At 50.2% G+C, this 7,706-nt stretch overlaps 1 non-coding gene and 1 pseudogene across 1 annotated transcript; both read right to left on the bottom strand.

The window, feature by feature from the left end:
- Positions 1 to 2,970: 2,970 nt before the first annotated feature.
- On the bottom strand, positions 2,971 to 3,162 carry LOC112442855 (U2 spliceosomal RNA). Its single transcript, XR_003031143.1, has one exon. It is a non-coding gene; the product is annotated as a U2 spliceosomal RNA (small nuclear RNA).
- A 585-nt stretch (positions 3,163 to 3,747) lies between these two features.
- Positions 3,748 to 4,199, bottom strand: LOC789375 (small nuclear ribonucleoprotein polypeptide E pseudogene; annotated as a pseudogene).
- Between the last annotated feature and the right edge of the window lie 3,507 nt (positions 4,200 to 7,706).

The following is a 7,706-nucleotide window of genomic DNA, read 5'->3' as shown; positions in this document are numbered from 1 at the left end:
AGTGTTTCTGGGGGAAGCTTTTTGTGCGAGACTCAAGCAGTGCTCATAAAGCCGCCGGGTGAAGTGGGCTTGATGCTTGATCCTCGACCGACTGGGGTCCGGGAAGCCAAAGTGGACAGTCGCGTGCGGGGCCGTCATCACCGCTTCACCTCTCTTGCGTCACGTTGAAAAGAAAGGAGGATGGCCGCCACAGCCCAGGAGATGGCGCCAGACACAAAAGCCGAAGCCCAGGGAGCGAAGGTCTGTCCGTCCTTAGACCTGAGCCACGTCGGCCAGCCTCTAGTTGAACCAGTACAGACAGAGCCGAGAAGGCACATCCCGAAGGGACACTGGGACCGGACCTGCCCAGCCCAGCCGAGCGAGCACCAGCGGATGCACGTGCTCAGCTCCAGCGCGACGGGTGCCGAGCCTCGGTTTTGTCCGTGCCCAGGTCTCACAGGGGGATTGATAGCAGTCACGGTGCCCAGGCAGGCCCGCGACCAGCCACCATGGGGCTGCGGAGGAGGTCGGGCTCCACCACACAGGAGGCCTTGAGTAAGGTCGAGGCGGTTGAAGTAGGTGGCAGTGGCCGACATCATCAACAAAGAGGCTGGGAGCCATGCCACAGGGTCCCGGTGCCCTCGTGCCGCACCATCTTCACAGGCCATCTTCGGGTGACAAGTGGAGCGAGTGGGTCCGGAAAGCAGGTGGCGCAGAGGGCTTTGGGTTTCCCTGGTGGCTCGGTAAAGAGTCCACCTGCAGTGCAGGAGACCAGGAGAGGCGGGCTCAATCCCTGGGTCGGAAGATAAATCCATCCATCCCCGGGAGGAGGGCATGGCAACCCACTCCAGTAATCTTTTGCCTGGAAATCCCATGGACCGGAGGCCTGGCGGGCTACGGTCGCAAGGAGTCGCACACGGACTCAAGCGCCTTCGCCGCCCGCAGAGGGCTCCAGGACCCCACTACTGTCCAGGAGGCACTTATTCCCTGTGGATGGGCGAGAGGAGGGCACTTCGGCGTCGAGATGCTTCGAGTCTGGAGGGGAGGCATCAAGTCACTGCGCACCAAGGGGCGCTGAGACTGCAAGCATAGTATCTTCACCACGGAAGGGGTCGGGCGGGGGGGGGGTTGTCATGTAAGAGGAAGGTGACCACACCCCGGCTCCGCATGTCACCATTTGTTGGAGGGACCATGGCCCCAGGTTGCCTGGCCGGCCATCTTGTATAGCTCCGGTTCTGGCTCTAGGCCGGCGCTGGCGCGGCGGCAGGCTACCGGGACGGAGGGCTCGCTAACATCAAGCCGACTCTAGCTTGTATTTTTGAAATCGGTTTCGGACGTAACAGTTGGAGAGAAAACTTTAGACGAGCGGATGCGCTTCTTTGTTTTTTTCCTGCTTCAGGATCAGCCCAACCCCCGCCTCTTGTTTTGACAGAATATACCTTTAGTTCTGCACATACAAGCCTTCCCCCTCTTTTCTGGGAGAAATACATTTTCAGGGCGTGGACTGCGAACGGCATACATTGCAAAGACAGAAACAAAGGAGGTGCACACAGTCTTTGCATTTTCAGCTGTTTGAGATATATTTTTGAGCGTTGAGGTTACTTCCAGCGGAGAAACCAGAGCTATTATTAATCAGCCAGAATGCTACAGTGATTGAATACATGGCCCTTTCTCCTTCAGCACGTTCTCTGTTCTGTTAAGTCACCTGAAGTTCCTTCCATGTTGTATCTCTATTTGAAATGTCTGTCATACATGGAGTCCGTTCTGAACGGCTGTTCCATTTTGTGTGAACAGCCAGCGCGCTCTTTTTAGTCTGTCAGCTGCACCGATTTCTTCATTTTGAGGGTTGGAGTCTTTTCTAAACCCAGAAAATCTAGCTTCACTTAGCGAAAGCACACGAGTGGTTTTTTTAGTGCCAGAGGTTTTGAAGGAGTTGACTGTATAAGGTCAAGATCGGTTGCCTTGAAAATGGAATGTCTTACTTCCTGCTACAATAATTCTCTCGGAACACGAGCACTTCACGTAATCACACGAGCATTTAAAACCTCCCTCTTGGAATCCTTGTTCCAGGTCAGTATTTGTGGTGCTCTCCCTTTCATTTTCCCCAGGACCCTCAACTGGCTAGTTAATACCTTCCGCGTATTCCTTTTCATACTGAGGAATTCGACTAGCTTCCGCCATCTCAGCAGTGGGAGAAGGAAATGCTTCTCTCACTCACTAAATGTATACCAACTACTGACTTGCTTTCGGGCATTACTGTAAATCCTTTGAGTTGCTTCCAGATGCATGTGCTGCACTTAGAGCCACTTTGTGCCCCTGAGCCCTCGCGGAGGGTCTGCGCTAAGGGCCTCAGCTGAACGAACGTCCCTTCCCCTCCTCCTCCAAGCGTGTCGATGGAGTGTCACTGAACTGCGGGCTCCTTCAAAAATGCCTGTAGTAAGAACAAGTTACTGAACACAGGCTCCTTCAAAAAGGAAAGCTGCTGCGGCCACACTTCGGGGTCTTACTTATATAGTCTCGGGCCAAAAGTGCAAATGCATATACCTGTTAAAAGAGAGCAGAACTCACTTAATCTCTCTCTTAAACATCAACCGGGGAACAGCCTGTGGAATGTCGAAAAAAAAGCAGGGAAGAGGAAGAGAAAAAAAAAAGAGAGAAAAAAAGGCAAGAGGCCTTTTTCCCTGGCTGTCCAGTGGCTCAGGATGCCCCGAGCCACCTACGGGCCAGCGGTCGAGCCCTGGTTTGGGAGCACCCAACCTATACCGGGCTGGGCCGCCCACATGGGTGCGCTGTAACGGCCCGGCGGCCAAAAGTAGCAAACCTGCACCGTAAACGGGACCATGGCAACACACGCCCCCGCAACCGCGAGTGCCACTGAGACAAAAAAATATACTCTTCAACAGCAGCATACGGCCGGCGGGAACCCAAGCCTGACCTCCCAGCTCGTCTCCCAGACAGTCTGTCTTTGTGATGACACACATTATTCCCCGTAGGGGGTGCACCGTTCCTGGAAGTACTGCAATACCAGGCCGATGCGTGGAGTGGACGGAGCAAGCTCCTATTCCAACTCCCTGCTCCAAAAAATCCGTTTAATATATTGTCCTCGGATAGAGGACGTATCAGATATTAAACTGATAAGAACAGATACTACACTTGATCTTAGCCAAAAGGCCGAGAAGCGATACCTTCGCCTCGGGCTTTGGCCGCTACCGCCCTCCCCTCACCTCCATTTAGCTCACGGTGAGCAAAGTCGGCCTCAAACGAAGGCCCGCCCTCTCCCCTAGACTGCACGGTGTCCTAGTGCCACAACTTCTAAGACGTCCATCGTTCGTTCGGGTCGTTTCATTTGTTGGGCGCCTTTAGGCTTTCTGGTCTCCCACGGCACCCCCCCCCCACCCGCCCCCAGCAGACAGCCAAGCATTTGCATGCCCCGCCCACACACGCGCCTTCTTCCTGCTGCGCGTGTGCGCCGTCTCGCGGTGGAACCGAAACAAGCGCGTGGCCCAAAGCTCCCGGAAACGCCCAGACCGAGAAAGACGCAAACCGTTCCAACCGGGTTTTTCTTTCCAGCATTTCTTTTTCTTCTTAAAAATTTTTTCCCGAGCACATAGCTACGTACCCACCCACCACTCATCATCTTACTGTTATTTATTGTGTACACATACACGGATGAGTCGGCTATGTAGAAGTTCTCTTTCAACTTTCTAGATTTTTTTTTTTTTTTTTTTTTTGATGAAAACAGTCCCACAGCATTTATTGTCATCTGGTGATAACATAAGGGTGAGCAGAACAATATGAATACATGTTTTAGAACTACATCTCTAACAAAGGACACCTAAAAAAACCAACGGTATTGCCAAACAATTTCTCACTTCATCTGTCACTTCTAGTTGGAGACACTTTGGAGCAGAGTAATGTTATCTCCTTTTAGCATGATCCGACCCAGTTGTTTTCTTGACTTTGTTTTAGAATGAATCTCTTCTGCGTCATCTAATACGAGGTTCATACACTCATCAAAACCAATGATAGAGCCCTCTGTCCGCATATTCACTTGTTCATAAAGCCACACCCGAATCCGTGATCTATTTTGCAAGTATCTGAAGATGAGATTGATGGGCTGCACCATCACCTTCTGCACCTTCTGGCCCTGGCCCCGGTACGCCATGCTGGACGCTCACAAGCACCACAGTGCTCCACACTCAACTTTCTAGATTTTAATTCGTCTTGATTTACTATGGCTTTCTTTCCAAGGTCTCTTTTCTTTTTCTTTTTGGCTACCCTGGCTCTTCTCCGGGTCATGTGGGAACTCAGTTCCTCGAGCAGCGATAGAACCCGCGGCCTAGCTTACATTGGGAGCGCAGGGTCTTCACCACTGTACTGCCAGAGAAGTCCCTGCAGTCACTCTTTTCTATTTCCCTCAGACTCTCTCGGTATTTTTATGTGGCTTTGCTGGACAGGGAGCCAAGATATCCGCGACACAATTTGGCTGCTCTTCCGTCAGCTGCTCGCCAGAAGGCTTCCACGTAGGCCTCCTCGGCTTGATGGGACGCTCCAGGAGAGAGAGTGGGAGGATTTCTCCCAGTCCAGATCGCTGCGGACTCCTTGCCATAAGGCCGTGCCCCATCGCAGCTGACCTGCCTTCTTGGCCGCTCAACTGCAAGCCTGCAGTGGAGAACAGGGGACACACCGACCGAGCAGAGCAGCTGCTGAGGCCTCTTCTGCCTTGAGGATACCCTCTCTTCTCCTGTCCACCCCAGCCCAACAAACTTCCTGGGGCGGAGGGGGCGGGGCGGGTTGGGGGAGCGTGGAAACCGCTGAGTACTGGAGGATCAGAAAGAGGGTGTAGGCAAGTGGAGACACACCTGCCAGCAGCTGTGGTGAGCCTCCCGGAGTGCACGTGGAGCCCTTTTACCCTGAAAGTAAGGGAACTTCCTCCCAGTTTTGGGATTCTCCCTGCCATGTACAATTAGACAAAGCTAACTTTCTCAAAATTCTGACCCTGCGAGAACCAAACTATGCCTAGGAAAAAGCTTGACGTAGAACGCAGTGTGTAAGTCATCCGTTTCTGTGCTCTAGCGCCCTCCAGCAGCAACTACGGAGCCTTTGTGCTGCAACTACTGGAGCCAGTGGGGTCAGAGCCTGTGCACCAGGAAAGGTAGTCCCCACCTGGCAGCAGCTAGAGAAAGCCTGTGAGCAGAAAAGAGGACCCAGTGCAACCAAAAGTAAATACATTGATAATAATAATTATTGGAAAAATATTTTAATTGGATTAAATACTTTGGATTGGACTAATTACTTAGTTGGAGTAAAGATTTACTGAGCATGGCCCTACCCACCAGAACAAGACCCAGTTCCCCCCACAGTCAGTCTCTCCCCTCAGGAAGCTTCCATAAGCCTCTTCTCCTTATCCGTCAGAGGGCAGACAGAAGGAAAACTACAATCACAGAAAACTATGCAGACTGAGCACGTGGACCACAGCCTTGTCTAACTCAGTGAAACTGAGGGAGGAAAGGAACAGGCCGAGCTGACTCCATTTTGAGAAAGAAGGAAACTCCATCTTGCACTTTCAGTGAGCTTTGGACTATGTGCCTGTTAGCCATGGGGATAACATACCTACGGCCGAACTGGCCTCCTGGACTGATAAACACCAGATTCCATACCAAGATCTCCCGTCGCCAAAAAGAATGCAATAACCCCCCGTGCAGTGTCACCTTTGTCATCTTCATGGCACCCGTTGGTGTAGGCTACAATGTATAACCAGCTGACTCTTCTGATTATGAATCATGGCTATAACCTGACTGTGTCTCCCTTGAACACTTTCCAGGCTGGGTTTAAGGAATTTGGGGATGTGGGCTTGAGCAGTACACTTAAGGTATGTAAGGTTTTCACAAAAGTCGGTCGGGGTCCTTGGCTAAGAGGAGACTCTTCCTTGGGCCCGCCGGTGTAATAAAGTGCACTCCGCCATCTGCATTGTCCTTCTACTGGAGAAGAGTGGAGAAATAACTCCAGAAAGAATGAAGAGGCGGAGCCAAAGTGAAAACAATGCCCAGTTGTGGATGTGACTGGTGATGGAAGTAAAGTCCAACTCTGTGAAGAGCAATATCCAGAAACCTGGAATGTTAGGTCCATGAATCAATGTAAATTAGAAGTGGTCAAATAGGAGATGGTAAGAGTGAACATAGACATTTTAGGAATCAGTGAACTAAAATGGACTGGAATGGGCGAATTTAATTCAGATGACCATTATATCTACTACTGTGGGCAAGAATCCCCTCATAGTCAACAAAAGAGTCAGAAATGCAGTACTGAGAGAGTCATTTCCTAGGCAGGTTGATAAGGAGTCTAGGGGTCCCCAAGGAGAGAGGGGTCTGGAATTCTCAAGGAGGAAGAAAGGACAAACTTTTTTTCTTTCTCCACATTCTTTAGGATTATATAACAATAATGTATCCTGCCTGAGGACAGTCTCTGGATTAAGGACAGTCTTTGGATTCAACCTTCTGTTATCTTAAAATGTTAATCATGGGAGTAGACCTGGTCTTTACAAGGCTGTATCTTGCCTGAAGACAGTGTTATCTTAAAATGTAAATTACGGGAGTAGGTCTGATGAGGTCTTTACAACCTCCAGACATTCTTTGGATTATATAACCTCATTGTTAACACTAGCAAGTGGGTACTTTTTACCTTCTGAATGCTTGTCAGAAGCTTCTCATCTCCTTATACTTTAATAAACTTTATTCACCTGAAAGCTCCTTCTCAGCCTCTTCTGCCGGATTGAATTCTTTCCTCCAGGTAGGCCAAATGGTCCCTGTATCTGTGATCACCATCCTTTCATTTACTTTGATTCTCAAAAATGTCTATGTTCATCTTGTTCGTTTCAAGGCAAAAATTCACATGAATGACTATCATTCAGTTTCTATGGCCCACATCCGGTAATCTCGACCAGACAGCTGACACTCGCATGGTCACAAGACCTTCTAGCTTCTTCTTCCGGAAAACAACTCACTCAGAAGGACAATGCAGATGGGCGAAGTGCACTTTATTACACCGGCGGGCCCAAGAAGAGTCTCCTCTTAGCCAAGGACCCCGACCGACTTTTGTGAAAACCTTACATACCTTAAGTGTACTGCTCAAGCCCACATCCCCAAATTCCTTAAACCCAGCCTGGAAAGTGTTCAAGGGAGACACAGTCAGGTTATAGCCATGATTCATAATCAGAAGAGTCAGCTGGTTATACATTGTAGCCTACACCAACGGGTGCCATGAAGATGACAAAGGTGACACTGCACGGGGGGTTATTGCATTCTTTTTGGCGACGGGAGATCTTGGTATGGAATCTGGTGTTTATCAGTCCAGGAGGCCAGTTCGGCCGTAGGTATGTTATCCCCATGGCTAACAGGCACATAGTCCAAAGCTCACTGAAAGTGCAAGATGGAGTTTCCTTCTTTCTCAAAATGGAGTCAGCTCGGCCTGTTCCTTTCCTCCCTCAGTTTCACTGAGTTAGACAAGGCTGTGGTCCACGTGCTCAGTCTGCATAGTTTTCTGTGATTGTAGTTTTCCTTCTGTCTGCCCTCTGACGGATAAGGAGAAGAGGCTTATGGAAGCTTCCTGAGGGGAGAGACTGACTGTGGGGGGAACTGGGTCTTGTTCTGGTGGGTAGGGCCATGCTCAGTAAATCTTTACTCCAACTAAGTAATTAGTCCAATCCAAAGTATTTAATCCAATTAAAA

This window comes from Bos taurus, chromosome 19 (genome assembly GCF_002263795.3).
Source record: "Bos taurus isolate L1 Dominette 01449 registration number 42190680 breed Hereford chromosome 19, ARS-UCD2.0, whole genome shotgun sequence".
In the NCBI taxonomy this organism is placed as follows: domain Eukaryota; kingdom Metazoa; phylum Chordata; class Mammalia; order Artiodactyla; family Bovidae; genus Bos; species Bos taurus.
This window is presented reverse-complemented; position numbering and strand designations above follow the sequence as displayed.